Genomic DNA, 18,536 nt, shown 5'->3' with positions numbered 1-18,536 from the left:
GTACTTATGGCGGCATTGTGCCTTTTGTATTTAATTCCGATGCGATTTCTGTGTTTCATCGTCAATGTGAAGGTATAAGGAATACATTCAACCTGCAGTGGTGTATCGGAAACTAATACTGGTCTCACAGGGAATGCTCAAATCACCGACTGCAAGAAGAGTCTCTATTCTTGTAATGAAGGGGGCATTGTGCCTTTAGTATTTAATTCCGATGCTATTTCTGTGTTTCATCGTCAATGTGAAGGTCCGAGGAATACATTGTACCTGCAGTGGTGTATCCTAAACTAATACTGGTCTCACAAGAAAGGATCAAAGAATGGACTCTAAGAAGTCTCACTCTTCTTGCATTAAGGCAGTATTGTGTCTTTTGTATTTAATTCCGATGTAATTTCAGTGTTTCATCGTCAATGTGTATGACAAGGAATACATTTAACCTGCAGTGGTGTATCGGAAAGTAATACTGGTCTCACAGGGAATGCTCAAAGCACTAACTGTAAGAAGAGTCTCTATTCTTGTACCTAAGGCGGCATTGTGCATTTTGTATTTAACTCCGATGCGATTTCTGTGTTTCATAGTCAATGTGAAGGTCCAAGGAATACTTTAAACCTGCAGTGGTGTATCGGAAACTATTACTGGTCTCACAGGGAATGCTCAAAGCACTGACTGTAAGAAGAGTCTCTATTCTTGTACTTAAGGCAGCCTTGTACCTTTTGTATTTAATTCCGATGCGATTTCTGTGTATCATAGTCAATGTGAAGGTCCAAGGAATACCTTGAACCTGCAGTGGTGTATCGGAAACTTATACTGCTCTCAGAAGGAATACTCAAAGCACCGACTGTAAAAAGTGTCTCTATTCTTGTACTTAAGCCGGCATTGTGCCTTTTGTATTTCATTCCGATGCGATTTCTGTGTTTCATTGTCAATGTGAAGGTCCAAGGAATACTTTGAACCTGCAGTGGTGTATCGGAAACTAATACTGCTCTCAGAGGGAATGCTCAAAGCATCGACAGTAAGAAGTGTCTCTATTCTTGTACTAAAGGCGGCATTGTGCCTTTTGTATTTAATTCCGATGCGATTTCTGTGTTTCATAGTCAATGTGAAGGTGCACGGCATACTTTAAACCTGCAGTGGTGTATCGGAAACTAATACTGGTCTCACAGGGAATGCTCAAAGCACCAACTGTAAGAAGAGTGTTTATTCTTGTACTTAAGGCGGCCTTGTGCCTTTTGTATTTAATTCCGATGCGATTTCTGTGTTTCATCGTCAATATGAAGGTCCAAGTAATACATTGAACCTGCATTGGTGTATCGGAAACTAATACTGGTCTCACAGGGAATGCTCAAAGCACCGACTGTAAGAAGAGTCTCTATTCTTGTACTTAAGGCGGCATTGTGCATTTTGTATTTAACTCCGATGCGATTTCTGTGTTTCATAGTCAATGTGAAGGTCCAAGGAATACTTTAAACCTGCAGTGGTGTATCGGAAACTATTACTGGTCTCACAGGGAATGCTCAAAGCACTGACTGTAAGAAGAGTCTCTATTCTTGTACTTAAGGCAGCCTTGTACCTTTTGTATTTAATTCCGATGCGATTTCTGTGTTTCATAGTCAATGTGAAGGTCCAAGGAATACCTTGAACCTGCAGTGGTGTATCGGAAACTTATACTGCTCTCAGAAGGAATGCTCAAAGCACCGACTGTAAGAAGTGTCTCTATCCTTGTACTTATGGCGGCATTTTGCCTTTTGTATTTAATTCCGATGCGATTTCTGTGTTTCATCGTCAATGTGAAGGTCCAAGGAATACATTCAACCTGCAGTGGTGTATCGGAAACTAATACTGGTCTCACAGGGAATGCTCAAATCACCGACTGCAAGAAGAGTCTCTATTCTTGTAATTAAGGGGGCATTGTGCCTTTTGTATTTAATTCCGATGCTATTTCTGTGTTTCATCGTCAATGTGAAGGTCCGTGGAATACATTGTACCTGCAGTGGTGTATCGGAAACTAATACTGGTCTCACAAGAAAGGATCAAGAATGGACTCTAAGAAGTCTCACTCTTCTTGCATTAAGGCAGCATTGTGTCTTTTGTATTTAATTCCGATGTAATTTCAGTGTTTCATCGTCATTGTGTATGTCCAGGGAATACATTGAACCTGCAGTGGTGTATCGGAAACTAACACTGGTCTCACAGGGAATGCTCAAATCACCGACTGTAAGAAGAGTCTCTATTCTTGTACTTAAGGCGGCGTTGTTCTTTTTGGATTTAATTCCGATGTGATTTCTGTGTTTCATCGTCAATGTGAAGGTCCAAGGAATACATTGAACCTGCAGTGGTGTATCGGAAACTAATACTGGTCTCACAGGGATTGCTCAAAGCACCGACTGTAAGAAGAGTCTCTATTATTGTACTTAAGGCGGCATTGTGCCTTTTGTATTTAATTCCGATGCGATTTCTGTGTTTCATAGTCCATATGAATGTCCAAGGAATACACTGAACCTGCAGTTGTGTACTGAAAACTAATACTGGTCTCACAGGGAATGCTCAAAGCACCGACTGTAAGAAGAGTCTCTATTCTTGCACTTAAGGCGGCATTGTGCCTTTTGTATTTAATTCCGATGTAATTTGAGTGTATCATCGTCAATGTGTATGAAAAGGAATACATTGAAGCAGCAGTGGTTTATCGGAAATTAATATTGGTCTCACAGCGAATATTCAAAGCACCGACTGTAAGAAGGATCTCTACTCCTGGACTTAAGGCGGCATTGTGCCTTTTGTATTTAATTCCGATGCGATTTCTGTGTTTCATCGTCAATGTGAAGCTCCAAGCAATACATTGAAACTGCAGTGGTGTATCGGAAACTAATACTGGTCTCACAGGGAACGCTCAGAGCACCGACTGTTGGAAGAGTCTCTATTCATGTACTTAAGTCGGCATTGTGCCTTTTGTATTTAATTGCGATGCGATTTCTGTGTTTCATCGTCAATGTGAAGGTCCAAGGAATACATTGAACCTGCAGTGGTGTATCGGAAACTAATACTGGTCTCACAGGGAATGCTCAAAGCACCGACTGTAAGAAGAGTCTCTACTCTTGTACTTAAGGCGGCATTGTGCCTTTTGTATTTAATTCCGATGCGATTTCTGTGTTTCATAGTCAATGTGAAGGTCCAATGAATACTTTGAACCTGCAGTGGTGTATCGGAAACTAATACTGCTGTCAGAGGGAATGCTCAAAGCTCCGACTGTAAGAAGTGTCTCTATTCTTGTACTTAAGGCGGCATTGTGCCTTTTGTATTTAATTCCGATGCGATTTCTGTGTTTCATAGAGAATGTGAAGGTCCAAGGAATACTTTGAACCTACAGTGGTGTATCGGAAACTAATACTGGTCTCAGAGGCAATGCTCAACGCACCGACTGAGAGAAGTGTCTCTATTCTTGTACTTAAGGCGGCATTGTGCCATTTGTATTTAGTTCCGATGCGATTTCTGTGTTTCATCGTCAATGTGAAGGTCCAAGGAATACATGAACCTGCAGTGGTGTATCGGAAACTAATACTGGTCTCACAGGAAAGGATCAAGGCACAGACACTAAGAAGTCTCACTCCTCTAGCACTTAAGGCGGCATTGTGCCTTTTGTATCTAATTCCGATGTAATTTCAGTATTTCATCGTCAATGTGTATGTCCAAGGAATACATTGAACCTGCAGTGGTGTACCGGAAACTAATACTGGTCTCACAGGGAATTCTCAAAGCACCGACTGTAAGAAGAGTCTCTATTCTTGTACTTAAGGCGGCATTGTGCCTTTTGTATTTAATTCCGATGAGATTTCTGTGTTTCATCGTCAATGTGAAGGTCCAGGAAATACATTGAACCTGCAGTGGTGTATCGGAAACTAATACTGGTCTCACAGGAAATGCTCAAAACACCGACTGTTAGAAGAGTCTCTATTCTTGTACTTAAGGCGGCTTTGTGCCTTTTGCATTTAATTCCGATGCGATTTCTGTATTTCATAGTCAATGTGAAGGTCCAAGGAATGCTTTGAACCTGCAGTGGTGTATCGGAAACTAATACTGGTCTCACAGGGAATGCTCATAGCACCGACTGTTAGAAGAGTATCTATTCTTGTACTTAAGGCGGCATTGTGCCTTTTGTATTTAATTCCGATGCGATTTCTGTGTTTCATAGTCAATGTGAAGGTCCAAGGAATACATTGAACCTGCAGTGGTGTATCGGAAACTAATACTGGTCTCACATGAAAGGATCAAAGCACAGACTCTAAGAAATCTCACTCCTCTTGCACGTAAGGCGGTTTTGTGTCTTTTGTATTTAATTTCGATGTAATTTCAGAGTTTCATCGTCAATGTGTATGTCCAAGGAATACATTGAACCTGCAGTGGTGTATCGGAAACTAAAACTGGTCTCACAGTTAGTGTTCAAGTCACAGACTGTGGAGGAGTCTCTGATCTTGTACTTTACGCAGCATTGTGCTTCTTGTATTTAATTCCGATGCGATTTCTGTGTTTCATCGTCAATGTGAAAGTCCAAGGAATACATTGAACCTGCAGTGGTGTATCGGAAACTAATACTGGTCTCACAGGGAATGCTCAAAACACCGACCGTAAGAAGAGTCACTATTCTTGTACTTAAGGCGGCATTGTGCCTTTTGCATTTAATTCCGCGTGGATTTCTGTGTTTCATAGTCAATGTGAAGGTCCAAGGAATACTTTGAATCTGCAGTGGTGTATCGGAAACTCTTACTGGTCTCACAGGGAATGCTCAAAGCACCAACTGTAAGAAGAGTCTCTATTCTTGTAATTAAGGCGGCATTGTACCTTTTGTATTTAATTCCGATGCAATTTATGTGTTTCATCTTCAATGTGAAGGTCCAAGGAATACAATGAACCTACAGTGGTGTATCGGAAACTAATACTGGTCTCACTGGAAAGGATCAAAGAATGGACTCTAAGAAGTCTTACTCTTCTTGCATTAAGGCGGCATTCTATCTTTTGTATTTAATTACGATGTAATTTCAGTGTTTCATCGTCATTGTGTATGTCCAAGGAATACATTGAACCTGCAGTGGTGTATCAGAAACTAATACTGGTCTCACAGGGAATCTCAAAGCACCGACTGTAATAAGAGTCTGTGTTCTTGTACTTAAGCCGGCATTGTGCCTTTAGTATTTAATTCCAAAGCGATTTCTGTGTTTCATCGTCAACTTGAAGTTCCAAGGAATACATTGAACCTGCAGTGCTGTATCGGAAACTAATACTGGACTCATAGGGAATGCTCAAAGCACCAACTGTAAGAAGAATCCCTATTCTTGTACTTAAGGCGGCATTGTGCCTTTTGTATATAATTCCGATGCGATTTCTGTGTTTCATCGTCAACTTCAAGTTCCAAGGAATACATTGAACCTGCAGTGGTGTATCGGAAACTAATACTGGACTCATAGGGAATGCTCAAAGCACCGACTGTAAGAAGAGTCTCTATTCTTGCACTTAAGGCGGCATTGTGCCTTTTGTATTTAATTCCGATGTAATTTCAGTGTATCATCGTCAATGTGTATGACAAGGAATACATTGAACCTGCAGTGGTGTATCGGAAACTAATACTGGTCTCACAGGGAACGCTCAAAGCAACGACAGTAAGAAGAGTCTCTATTCTTGTACTTAAGTCGACATTGTGCCTTTTGTATATTATTCCGATGCGATTTCTGTGTTTCATCGTCAATGTGAAGGTCCAAGGAATACATTGAACCTGCAGTGGTGTATCGGAAACAAATACTGGTCTCACAGGGAATACTCAAAGCACCGACTGTAACAAGAATCTCTATTCTTGTACTTAAGGCGGCATTGTGTTTTTGTATTTAATTCCGATGCGATTTCTGTGTTTCATAGTCAATATGAATGTCCTAGGAATACACTGAACCTGCAGTTGTGTATTGGAAACTAATACTGGTCTCACAGGGAATGCTCAAAGCACCGACTGTAAGAAGAGTCTCTATTCTCGCACTTAAGGCGGCATTGTGCCTTTTGTATTTAATTCCGATGTAATTTCAGTGTATCATCGTCAATGTGTATGAGAAGGAATACATTGAAGCTGCAGTGGTTTATCGGAAATTAATACTGGTCTCACAGCGAATATTCAAAGCACCGACTGTAAGAAGGGTCTCTACTCCTGGACTTAAGGCGGCATTGTGGCTTTTGTATTTAATTCCAATGCGATTTCTGTGTTTCATCGTCAATGTGAACGTCCAAGGAATACATTGAACCTGCAGTGGTGTATCGGAAACTAATACTGGTCTCACAGGGAATGCTCAAAGCACCGACAGTAAGAAGAGTCTTTATTCTTGTACTTAAGTCGGCATTGTGCCTTTTGTATTTTATTCCGATGCGATTTCTGTGTTTCATCGTCAATGTGAAGGTTCAAGGAATACATTGAACCTGCAGTGGTGTATCGGAAACAAATACTGGTCTCACAGGGAATGCTCAAAGCACCGACTGTAACAAGAATCTCTATTCTTGTACTTAAGGCGGCATTGTGTTTTTGTATTTAATTCCGATGCGATTTCTGTGTTTCATAGTCAATATGAATGTCGAAGGAATACACTGAACCTGCAGTTGTGAATTGAAAACTAATACTGGTCTCACAGGGAATGCTCAAGCACCGACTGTAAGAAGAGTCTCTATTCTTGTAATTAAGGCGGCATTGTGCCTTTTGTAGTTAGTTCCGATGCGATTTCTGTCTTTCATAGTCTATGTGAAGGTCCAACGAATACTATGAACCTACAGTGGTGTATGGGAAGCTATTACTGCTCTCAGAGGGCATGCTCAAAGCTCCGACCGTAAGAAGTGTCTCTATTCTTTTACTTAAGGCGGTATTGTGCCTTTTGTATTTAATTCCGATGCGATTTCTGTATTTCATAGTCAATGTGATCGTCCAAGGAATACTTTGAACCTGCAGTGGTGTATCGGAAACTAATACTGGTCCCACAGGGAACGCTCAAAGCACCGACTGTTAGAAGAGTCTCTATCCATGTACTTAAGTCGGCATTGTGCCTTTTGTATTTAATTGCGATGCGATTTCTGTGTTTCATCGTCAATGTGAAGGTCCAAGGAATACATTGAACCTGCAGTGGTGTATCGGAAACTAATACTGGTCGCACAGGAAAGGTTCAAACCACAGACTCTAAGAAGTCTCACTCTTCTTGCACTTAAGGCTGCATTGTGCCTTTTGTATTTAATTCCGATGTAATTTCAGTGTTTCATCGTCAATGTGTATGTCCAAGGAATATATTGAAACTGCAGTGGTGTATCGGAAACTAATACTGGTCTCACAGGGAATGTTCAAAACACCGACTGTAAGAAGAGTCTCTATTCTTGTACTTAAGGCTGCATTGTGCCTTTTGTATTTAATTACGATGCGATTTCTGTGTTTCATAGTCAATGTGAAGGTCCAAGGAATACATTGAACCTGCAGTGGTGTATCGGAAACTAATACTGGTCTCACAGGGAATGCTCAAATCACCGACTGTAAGAAGAGTCTCTATTCTTGTACTTAAGGCGGCATTGTGCCTTTTGTATTTAATTCCGATGCGATTTCTGTGTTTCATAGTCAATGTGAAGGTCCAATGAATACTTTGAACCTGCAGTGGTGTATCGGAAACTAATACTGCTGTCAGAGGGAATGCTCAAAACTCCGACTGTAAGAAGTGTCTCTATTCTTGTACTTAAGGCGGCATTGTGCCTTTTGTATTTAATTCCGATGCGATTTCTGTGTTTCATAGAGAATGTGAAGGTCCAAGGAATACTTTGAACCTGCAGTGGTGTATCGGAAACTAATACTGGTCTCAGAGGCAATGCTCAAACCACCGACTGAGAGAAGTGTCTCTATTCTTGTACTTAAGGCGGCATTGTGCCTTTTGTATTTAATTCCGATGCGATTTCGGTGTTTCATCGTCAATGTGAAGGTCCAAGGAATACATTGAACCTGCAGTGGTGTATCGAAAACTATTACTGGTCTCACAGGGAATGCTCAAGCACCGACTGTAAGAAGAGTCTCTATTCTTGTAATTAAGGCGGCATTGTGCCTTTTGTATTTAGTTCCGATGCGATTTCTGTCTTTCATAGTCTATGTGAAGGTCCAACGAATACTTTGAACCTGCAGTGGTGTATCGGAAGCTATTACTGCTCTCAGAGGGAATGCTCAAAGCTCCGACCGTAAGAAGTGTCTCTATTCTTTTACTTAAGGCGGTATTGTGCCTTTTGTATTTAATTCCGATGCGATTTCTGTATTTCATAGTCAATGTGATCGTCCAAGGAATACTTTGAACCTGCAGTGCTGTATCGGAAACTAAAACTGGTCTCACAGGAAAGGATCAAGGCACAGACACTAAGAAGTGTCACTCCTCTAGCACTTAAGGCGGCATTGTGACTTTTGTATTTAATTCCGATGTAATTCCAGTATTTCATCGTCAATGTGTATGTCCAAGGAATACATTGAACCTGCAGTGGTCTATCGGAAACTAATACTGGTCTCACAGGAAATGCTCAAAACACCGACTGTAAGAAGAGTCTCTATTCTTATACTTAAGGCGGCTTTGTGCCTTTTGCATTTAATTCCGATGCGATTTCTGTGTTTCATCGTCAATGTGAAGGTCCAAGGAATACATTGAACCTGCAGTGGTGTAACGGAAACTAATACTGGTCTCACAGGAAATGCTCAAAACACCGACTGTAAGAAGAGTCTCTATTCTTGTACTTAAGGCGGCATTGTGCGTTTTGTATTTAATTCCGATGCGATTTCTGTGTGTCATAGTCAATGTGAAGATCCAAGGAATACCTTGAACCTGCAGTGGTGTATCGGAAACTAATGCTGCTCTCAGAGGGAATGCTCAAAGCACCGACTGAAAGAAGAGTCTCTATTCTTGTACTCAAGGCGGCATTGTGCCTTTTGTATTTAATTCCGATGCGATTTCTGTGTTTCACCGTCAATGTGAAGGTCCAAGGAATACATTGAAGCTGCAGTGGTGAATCGGAAACTATTACTGGCCTCACAGGTAATGCTCAAAGCACCGACTGTAAGTAGAGTCTCTATTCTTGTAATTAAGGCGGCATTGTGCCTTTTGTATTTAGTTCCGATGCGATTTCTGTGTTTCATCGTCAATGTGAAGGTCTAAGGAATACATTGAACCTGCAGTGGTGTATCGGAAACTAATACTGGTCTCGCAGGAAAGGATTAAGGCACAGACTCTAAGAAGTCTCACTCTTCTAGCATTTAAGGCGGCATTGTGCCTTTTGTATTTAATTCCGATGTAATTTCAGTATTTCATCGTCAATGTGTATGTCCAAGGAATACATTGAACCTACAGTGGTGTATCGGAAACTAATATTGGTCTCACAGGGAATGCTCAAAGCACCGACTGTAAGTAGAGTCTCTATTCTTGTAATTAAGGCGGCATTGTGCCTTTTGTATTTCATTCCGATGCGATTTCTGTGTTTCATAGTCAATGTGAAGGTCCAAGGAATACTTTGAACCTGCAGTCGTGTATCAGAAACTAATACTGGTCTCACATTAAAGGATCAAAGCACAGATTCTAGGAAGTCTCACTCATCTTGCACTAAAGGCGGCATTGTGCCTTTTGTATTTAATTCCGATGCGATTTCTGTGTTTCATAGTCAATGTGAAGGTGCACGGAATACTTTGAACCTGCAGTGGTGTATCGGAACCTAATACTGGTCTCACAGGGAGTGCTCAAAGCACCACCTGTAAGAAGAGTCTTTATTCTTGTACTTAAGGCGGCCTTGTGCCTTTTGTATTTACTTCCGATTGCGATTTCTGTGTTTCATCGTCAATATGAAGGTCCAAGTAATACACTGAACCTGCATTGGTGTATCGGAAACTAATAATGGTCTCACAGGGAATGCTCAAAGCACCGAATGTAAGAAGAGTCTCTATTCTTGTACCTAAGGCGGCATTGTGCCTTTTGTATTTAACTCCGATGCGATTTCTGTGTTTCATAGTCAATGTGAAGGTCCAAGGAATACTTTAAACCTGCAGTGGTGTTTCTGGAAACTAATACTGGTCTCACAGGGAATGCTCAAAGCACTGACTGTAAGAAGAGTCTCTATTCTTGTACTTAAGGCAGCCTTGTACCTTTTGTATTTAATTCCGATGCGATATCTGTGTTTCATAGTCAATGTGAAGGTCCAAGGAATACCTTGAACCTGCAGTGGTGTATCGGAAACTTATACTGCTCTCAGAAGGAGTGCTCAAAGCACCGACTGTAAGAAGTGTCTCTATTCTTGTACTTATGGCGGCATTGTGCCTTTTGAATTTAATTCCGATGCGATTTCTGTGTTTCATCGTCAACTTGAAGTTCCAAGGAATACATTGAACCTGCAGTGCTGTATCGGAAACTAATACTGGACTCATAGGGAATGCTCAAAGCACCAACTGTAAGAAGAATCCCTATTCTTGTACTTAAGGCGGCATTGTGCCTTTTGTATATAATTCCGATGCGATTTCTGTGTTTCATCGTCAACTTCAAGTTCCAAGGAATACATTGAACCTGCAGTGGTGTATCGGAAACTAATACTGGACTCATAGGGAATGCTCAAAGCACCGACTGTAAGAAGAGTCTCTATTCTTGCACTTAAGGCGGCATTGTGCCTTTTGTATTTAATTCCGATGTAATTTCAGTGTATCATCGTCAATGTGTATGACAAGGAATACATTGAACCTGCAGTGGTGTATCGGAAACTAATACTGGTCTCACAGGGAACGCTCAAAGCAACGACAGTAAGAAGAGTCTCTATTCTTGTACTTAAGTCGACATTGTGCCTTTTGTATATTATTCCGATGCGATTTCTGTGTTTCATCGTCAATGTGAAGGTCCAAGGAATACATTGAACCTGCAGTGGTGTATCGGAAACAAATACTGGTCTCACAGGGAATACTCAAAGCACCGACTGTAACAAGAATCTCTATTCTTGTACTTAAGGCGGCATTGTGTTTTTGTATTTAATTCCGATGCGATTTCTGTGTTTCATAGTCAATATGAATGTCCTAGGAATACACTGAACCTGCAGTTGTGTATTGGAAACTAATACTGGTCTCACAGGGAATGCTCAAAGCACCGACTGTAAGAAGAGTCTCTATTCTCGCACTTAAGGCGGCATTGTGCCTTTTGTATTTTATTCCGATGCGATTTCTGTGTTTCATCGTCAATGTGAAGGTTCAAGGAATACATTGAACCTGCAGTGGTGTATCGGAAACAAATACTGGTCTCACAGGGAATGCTCAAAGCACCGACTGTAACAAGAATCTCTATTCTTGTACTTAAGGCGGCATTGTGTTTTTGTATTTAATTCCGATGCGATTTCTGTGTTTCATAGTCAATATGAATGTCGAAGGAATACACTGAACCTGCAGTTGTGAATTGAAAACTAATACTGGTCTCACAGGGAATGCTCAAGCACCGACTGTAAGAAGAGTCTCTATTCTTGTAATTAAGGCGGCATTGTGCCTTTTGTAGTTAGTTCCGATGCGATTTCTGTCTTTCATAGTCTATATGAAGGTCCAACGAATACTATGAACCTACAGTGGTGTATGGGAAGCTATTACTGCTCTCAGAGGGCATGCTCAAAGCTCCGACCGTAAGAAGTGTCTCTATTCTTTTACTTAAGGCGGTATTGTGCCTTTTGTATTTAATTCCGATGCGATTTCTGTATTTCATAGTCAATGTGATCGTCCAAGGAATACTTTGAACCTGCAGTGGTGTATCGGAAACTAATACTGGTCCCACAGGGAACGCTCAAAGCACCGACTGTTAGAAGAGTCTCTATCCATGTACTTAAGTCGGCATTGTGCCTTTTGTATTTAATTGCGATTCGATTTCTGTGTTTCATCGTCAATGTGAAGGTCCAAGGAATACATTGAACCTGCAGTGGTGTATCGGAAACTAATACTGGTCGCACAGGAAAGGTTCAAACCACAGACTCTAAGAAGTCTCACTCTTCTTGCACTTAAGGCTGCATTGTGCCTTTTGTATTTAATTCCGATGTAATTTCAGTGTTTCATCGTCAATGTGTATGTCCAAGGAATATATTGAAACTGCAGTGGTGTATCGGAAACTAATACTGGTCTCACAGGGAATGTTCAAAACACCGACTGTAAGAAGAGTCTCTATTCTTGTACTTAAGGCGGCATTGTGCCTTTTGTATTTAATTCCGATGCGATTTCTGTGTTTCATAGTCAATGTGAAGGTCCAAGGAATACATTGAACCTGCAGTGGTGTATCGGAAACTAATACTGGTCTCACAGGGAATGCTCAAATCACCGACTGTAAGAAGAGTCTCTATTCTTGTACTTAAGGCGGCATTGTGCCTTTTGTATTTAATTCCGATGCGATTTCTGTGTTTCATAGTCAATGTGAAGGTCCAATGAATACTTTGAACCTGCAGTGGTGTATCGGAAACTAATACTGCTGTCAGAGGGAATGCTCAAAACTCCGACTGTAAGAAGTGTCTCTATTCTTGTACTTAAGGCGGCATTGTGCCTTTTGTATTTAATTCCGATGCGATTTCTGTGTTTCATAGAGAATGTGAAGGTCCAAGGAATACTTTGAACCTGCAGTGGTGTATCGGAAACTAATACTGGTCTCAGAGGCAATGCTCAAACCACCGACTGAGAGAAGTGTCTCTATTCTTGTACTTAAGGCGGCATTGTGCCTTTTGTATTTAATTCCGATGCGATTTCGGTGTTTCATCGTCAATGTGAAGGTCCAAGGAATACATTGAACCTGCAGTGGTGTATCGAAAACTATTACTGGTCTCACAGGGAATGCTCAAGCACCGACTGTAAGAAGAGTCTCTATTCTTGTAATTAAGGCGGCATTGTGCCTTTTGTATTTAGTTCCGATGCGATTTCTGTCTTTCATAGTCTATGTGAAGGTCCAACGAATACTTTGAACCTGCAGTGGTGTATCGGAAGCTATTACTGCTCTCAGAGGGAATGCTCAAAGCTCCGACCGTAAGAAGTGTCTCTATTCTTTTACTTAAGGCGGTATTGTGCCTTTTGTATTTAATTCCGATGCGATTTCTGTATTTCATAGTCAATGTGATCGTCCAAGGAATACTTTGAACCTGCAGTGCTGTATCGGAAACTAAAACTGGTCTCACAGGAAAGGATCAAGGCACAGACACAAAGAAGTGTCACTCCTCTAGCACTTAAGGCGGCATTGTGACTTTTGTATTTAATTCCGATGTAATTCCAGTATTTCATCGTCAATGTGTATGTCCAAGGAATACATTGAACCTGCAGTGGTCTATCGGAAACTAATACTGGTCTCACAGGAAATGCTCAAAACACCGACTGTAAGAAGAGTCTCTATTCTTATACTTAAGGCGGCTTTGTGCCTTTTGCATTTAATTCCGATGCGATTTCTGTGTTTCATCGTCAATGTGAAGGTCCAAGGAATACATTGAACCTGCAGTGGTGTAACGGAAACTAATACTGGTCTCACAGGAAATGCTCAAAACACCGACTGTAAGAAGAGTCTCTATTCTTGTACTTAAGGCGGCATTGTGCGTTTTGTATTTAATTCCGATGCGATTTCTGTGTGTCATAGTCAATGTGAAGATCCAAGGAATACCTTGAACCTGCAGTGGTGTATCGGAAACTAATGCTGCTCTCAGAGGGAATGCTCAAAGCACCGACTGAAAGAAGAGTCTCTATTCTTGTACTTAAGGCGGCATTGTGCCTTTTGTATTTAATTCCGATGCGATTTCTGTGTTTCACCGTCAATGTGAAGGTCCAAGGAATACATTGAAGCTGCAGTGGTGAATCGGAAACTATTACTGACCTCACAGGTAATGCTCAAAGCACTGACTGTAAGTAGAGTCTCTATTCTTGTAATTAAGGCGGCATTGTGCCTTTTGTATTTAGTTCCGATGCGATTTCTGTGTTTCATCGTCAATGTGAAGGTCTAAGGATTACATTGAACCTGCAGTGGTGTATCGGAAACTAATACTGGTCTCGCAGGAAAGGATTAAGGCACAGACTCTAAGAAGTCTCACTCTTCTAGCATTTAAGGCGGCATTGTGCCTTTTGTATTTAATTCCGATGTAATTTCAGTATTTCATCGTCAATGTGTATGTGCAAGGAATACATTGAACCTACAGTGGTGTATCGGAAACTAATATTGGTCTCACAGGGAATGCTCAAAGCACCACCTGTAAGAAGAGTCTTTATTCTTGTACTTAAGGCGGCCTTGTGCCTTTTGTATTTACTTCCGATTGCGATTTCTGTGTTTCATCGTCAATATGAAGGTCCAAGTAATACACTGAACCTGCATTGGTGTATCGGAAACTAATAATGGTCTCACAGGGAATGCTCAAAGCACCGAATGTAAGAAGAGTCTCTATTCTTGTACCTAAGGCGGCATTGTGCCTTTTGTATTTAACTCCGATGCGATTTCTGTGTTTCATAGTCAATGTGAAGGTCCAAGGAATACTTTAAACCTGCAGTGGTGTTTCTGGAAACTAATACTGGTCTCACAGGGAATGCTCAAAGCACTGACTGTAAGAAGAGTCTCTATTCTTGTACTTAAGGCAGCCTTGTACCTTTTGTATTTAATTCCGATGCGATATCTGTGTTTCATAGTCAATGTGAAGGTCCAAGGAATACCTTGAACCTGCAGTGGTGTATCGGAAACTTATACTGCTCTCAGAAGGAGTGCTCAAAGCACCGACTGTAAGAAGTGTCTCTATTCTTGTACTTATGGCGGCATTGTGCCTTTTGAATTTAATTCCGATGCGATTTCTGTGTTTCATCGTCAATGTGAAGGTCCAAGGAATACATTCAACCTGCAGTGGTGTATCGGAAACTAATACTGGTCTCACAGGGAATGCTCAAATCTCCGACTGCAAGAAGAGTCTCTATTCTTGTAATTAAGGGGGCATTGTGCCTTTTGTATTTAATTCCGATGCTATTTCTGTGTTTCATCGTCAATGTGAAGGTCCGAGGAATACGTTGTACCTGCAGTGGTGTATCGGAAACTAATACTGGTCTCACAGGAAAGGATCAAGGAATGGACTCTAAGAAGTCCCACTCGTCTTGCATTAAGGCAGCATTGTGTCTTTTGTATTTAATTCCGATGAAATTTCAGTGTTTCATCGTCATTGTGTATGTCCAGGGAATACATTGAACCTGCAGTGGTGTATCGAAAACTAATACTGGCCTCACAGGGAATGCTCAAATCACCGACTGTAAGAAGAGTCTCTATTCTTGTACTTAAGGCGGCATTGTGCGTTTTGGATTTAATTCCGATGCGATTTCTGCGTTTCATCGTCAATGTGAAGGTCCAAGGAATACATTGAACCTGCAGTGGTGTATCGGAAACTAATACTGGTCTCACAGGGAATGCTCAAAGCACCGCCTGTAAGAAGAGTCTCTAATCTTGTACTTAAGGCGGCATTGTGCCTTTTGTATTTCATTTCGATGCGATTTCTGTGCATCATCGTCAATGTGAAGGTCCAAGGAATTCCTTGAACCTGCAGTGGTGTATCTGAAACTAATACTGGTCTCACAGGGAATGCTCAAAACACCGACTGTAAGAAGAGTCTCTATTCTTGTAATTAAGGCGGCATTGTGCCTTTTGTATTTAGTTCCGATGCGATTTCTGTGTTTCATCGTCAGTGTGAAGGTCCAAGGAATACATTGAACCTGCAGTGGTGTATCGGAAACTAATACTGGCCTCGCAGGAAAGGATCAAGGCACAGACTCTAAGAAGTCTCACTCTTCTAGCACTTAAGGCGGCTATGTGCCTTTTGTATTTAATTCCGATGTAATTTCAGTATTTCATCGTCAATGTGTATGTCCAAGGAATACATTGAACCTACAGTGGTGTATCGGAAACTAATACTGGTCTCACAGGGAATGCTCAAAGCACCGACGGTAAGAAGAGTCTCTATTCTTGTACTTAAGGCGGCATTGTGCCTATTGTATTTCATTCCGATGCGATTTCTGTGTTTCATAGTCAATGTGAAGGTCCAAGGAATACTTTGAACCTGCAGTCGTGTATCAGAAGCTAATACTGGTCTCACATTAAAGGATCAAAGCACAGATTCTAAGAAGTCTGACTCATCTTGCACTAAAGGCGGCATTGTGCCTTTTGTATTTAATTCCGATGCGATTTCTGTGTTTCATAGTCAATGTGAAGGTGCACGGAATACTTTGAACCTGCAGTGGTGTATCGAAGACTAATACTGGCCTCACAGGGAATGCTCAAAGCACTGACTGTAAGAAGAGTCTCTATTCTTGTACTTAAGGCAGCCTTGTACCTTTTGTATTTAATTCCGATGCGATTTCTGTTTTTCATAGTCAATGTGAAGGTCCAAGGAATACCATGAACCTGCAGTGGTGTATCGGAAACTTATACTGCTCTCAGAAGGAATGCTCAAAGCACCGACTGTAAGAAGTGTCTCCATTCTTGTACTTATGGCGGCATTGTGCCTTTTGTATTTAATTCCGATGCGATTTCTGTGTTTCATCGTCGATGTGAAGGTCCAAGGAATACATTGAACCTGCAGTGGTGTATCGGAAACTAATACTGGTCTCACAGGGAATGCTCAAAGCACCGCCTGTAAGAAGAGTCTCTAATCTTGTACTTAAGGCGGCATTGTGCCTTTTGTATTTCATTTCGATGCGATTTCTGTGTTTCATCGTCAATGTGAAGGTCCAAGGAATTCATTGAACCTGCAGTGGTGTATCTGAAACTATTACTGGTCTCACAGGGAATGCTCAAAGCACCGACTGTAAGAAGAGTCTCTATTCTTGTAATTAAGGCGGCATTGTGCCTTTTGTATTTAATTCCGATGCGATTTCTGTGTCTCATCGTCAATGTGAAGGTCCAAGGAATACATTGAACCTGCAGTGGTGTATCGGAAACTAATACTGGTCTCACAGGGAATGCTCAAAGCACCGACTGTAAGAAGAGTCTCTATAATTGTACTTAAGGCGGCATTGTGCCTTTTGTATTTAATTCCGATATGATTTCTGTGTTTCATAGTCAATGTGAAGGTCCAAGGAATACTTTGAACCTGCAGTGATGTATCGGAAACTTATACTGGTCTCACAGGGAATGCTCAAAGCACCGACAGTAAGAAGAGTCTCTATTCTTGTACTTAAGTCGGCAATGTGTCTTTTGTATTTTATTCCGATGCGATTTCTGTGTTTCATCGTCAATGTGAAGGTCCAAGGAATACATTGAACCTGCAGTGGTGTATCGGAAACAAATACTGGTCTCACAGGGAATGCTCAAAGCACCGACTGTAACAAGAATCTCTATTCTTGTACTTAAGGCGGCATTGTGTTTTTGTATTTAATTCCGATGCGATTTCTGTGTTTCATAGTCAATATGAATCTCCAAGGAATACACTGAACCTGCAGTTGTGTATTGAAAACTAATACTGGTCTCACAGGGAATGCTCAAAGCACCGACTGTACGAAAAGTCTCTATTCTTGCACTTAAGGCGGCATAGTGCCTTTTGTATTTAATTCCGATGTAATTTCAGTGTATCATCGTCAATGTGTATGACAAGGAATACATTGAAGCTGCAGTGGTTTATCGGAAATTAATACTGGTCTCACAGCGAATATACAAAGCACCGAGTGTAAGAAGGGTCTCTACTCCTGGACTTAAGGCGGCATTGTGCCATTTGTATTTAATTCCGATGCGATTTCTGTGTTTCATCGACAATGTGAAGCTCCAAGCAATACATTGAACCTGCAGTGGTGTATCGGAAACTAATACTGGTCTCACAGGGAACGCTAAGAGCACCGACTGTTAGAAGAGTCACTATTCATGTACTTAAGTCGGCATTGTGCCTTTTGTATTTAATTGCGATGCGATTTCTGTGTTTCATTGTCAATGTGAAGGTCCAAGGAATACATTGAACCTGCAGTGGTGTATCGGAAACTAACACTGGTCGCACAGGAAAGGATCTAGCCACAGACTCTAAGATGTCTCACTCTTCTTGCACTTAAGGCGGCATTGTGCCTTTTGTATTTAATTCCGATGTAATTTCAGTGTTTCATCGACAATGTGTATGTCCAAGGAATACATTGAACCTGCAGTGGTGTATCGGAAACTAATACTGGTCTCACAGGGAATGTTCAAAGCACCGACTGTAAGAAGAGTCTCTATTCTTGTACTTAAGGCGGCATTGTGCCTTTTGTATTTAATTCCGATGCGATTTCTGTGTTTCATAGTCAATGTGAAGGTATAAGGAATACATTGAACCTGCAGTGGTGTATCGGAAACTAATACTGGTCTCACAGGGAATGCTCAAAGCACCGACAGTAAGAAGTGTCTCTATTCTAGTACTTAAGGCGGCATTGTGCCTTTAGTATTTAATTCCGATGCGATTTCTGTGTTTCATAGTCAATGTGAAGGTCCAAGGAATACATTGAACCTGCAGTGTTGTATCGGAAACTAATACTGGTCTCACAGGGAATGCTCGAAGCACCGACA

This window comes from Schistocerca americana, chromosome 6 (assembly GCF_021461395.2).
Source record: "Schistocerca americana isolate TAMUIC-IGC-003095 chromosome 6, iqSchAmer2.1, whole genome shotgun sequence".
Lineage (NCBI taxonomy): Eukaryota > Metazoa > Arthropoda > Insecta > Orthoptera > Acrididae > Schistocerca > Schistocerca americana.
This window is presented reverse-complemented; position numbering follows the sequence as displayed.